The following is a 1389-nucleotide window of genomic DNA, read 5'->3' on the forward strand; positions in this document are numbered from 1 at the left end:
GTGGTTAAATCGTGTAATGTTTACATCACATGATAAATAAATGTCTTTGTGATCATCACATTGTATCATCTCATTTATTTGACAAGGGTTTTGCCTGTTCAACTCCGCGAGGATGCCGGCGCCCTCGATCCCCTCCCCTTCCGTTCTGTTCCTACGGCTTGCTTGCGCAAACTACGTCACAAAACATGGCCGTGTTTGGTATCCCAGCATGCCCAAAACCCTCATCTTTGCAAAGAAATCATTGATTTTCTTTCATTTCTTATGGATTTTTCACAAAAGGAGCCCAAACACACACTGTCCAAAGTCGCCATAACCGCTGCAAGTCGGATCTTGCAGCATTTCGACGGAAAAAGCCCCATGGTTAAGAATCACTGGTCTATCAGTCTGCTCGTCATCTTCTGTGATTGAAGCCATAGGGTCAAGCTGGTCTCAGGACTTTATGAGACATCTTCTCTCTTTCTGTGTCAAAACTGAGCACATGTGACCCGGATTCAAACCGGGGTTTCTGTGGTCAACTGAACTTAAGTTGGGAAAATAATAATTATGAATTCATAACATAGTCATATTAGTTTGAAATAGAAGAAAAGAGAAAATATTTTACATTGTTAAAATTCTCAAGTCTGGCCAGAGCGCTGAGTATGGTTATAAATGCCTCTTCTGGAAACATTGTTAATCTATGAGATGAACTGTTACTCCCCATATATATATTAGATTAGCATCTATCAGGAGGCTGCGCTTCAATAACCATGCATGTAGATTGTACATAAAACAGTGTGGTGGTTATCATGACTGCATATTTAATGACTCGCTCGCAGTATTTCAGAAATGATTAAACCATTAATCCAAGCTCATCCAGCTTTGGTTGCATAAGACCTTCCTGTGACTGTGCCTCCTACTCCGAGGTGAGGCAAAGAGATGTTGTGCGTGCAGCACCTTTACCCTCGTTGTTGTTGTCCACCTCAGAGTTTCACCAAACCTCCCTTTAACCCACATCGACCTGACCGGCCCTCTGATCTATGGCCTTTTTATTATGGGACTGTGGGCTTATAATCCTGCAGAAATGACAGATTTTCCGCTTTAAAATGTATATTGATTAAAAACACAGGTTATAAAGCTCTATTATTTTCAAATGACATCTTCCACATGTGTTTTAAACAGCGTCAGTAATAACCTTGTCAATACAGACTCATGGAGGGCTGTAGTTGCCTGAGGGTAAAATGATCTAAGAGCTAATACCAAATTCTCCCACACCTCCGGGCATAACAGATACAAAAGTGCACAAGTGATTTTTCTTATGCCTTTGCGCTACCTGAAATATTCTTAGAGTCACAGTAACATTTAATCAGTGACATTTAACCAGGCACTGTTTGTCCCCAAAAGACATCGTAG

The sequence above is a fragment of the Anarrhichthys ocellatus genome, unplaced genomic scaffold, assembly GCF_004355925.1.
Source record: "Anarrhichthys ocellatus isolate YVR2014 unplaced genomic scaffold, GSC_Weel_1.0 scaffold35, whole genome shotgun sequence".
Lineage (NCBI taxonomy): Eukaryota > Metazoa > Chordata > Actinopteri > Perciformes > Anarhichadidae > Anarrhichthys > Anarrhichthys ocellatus.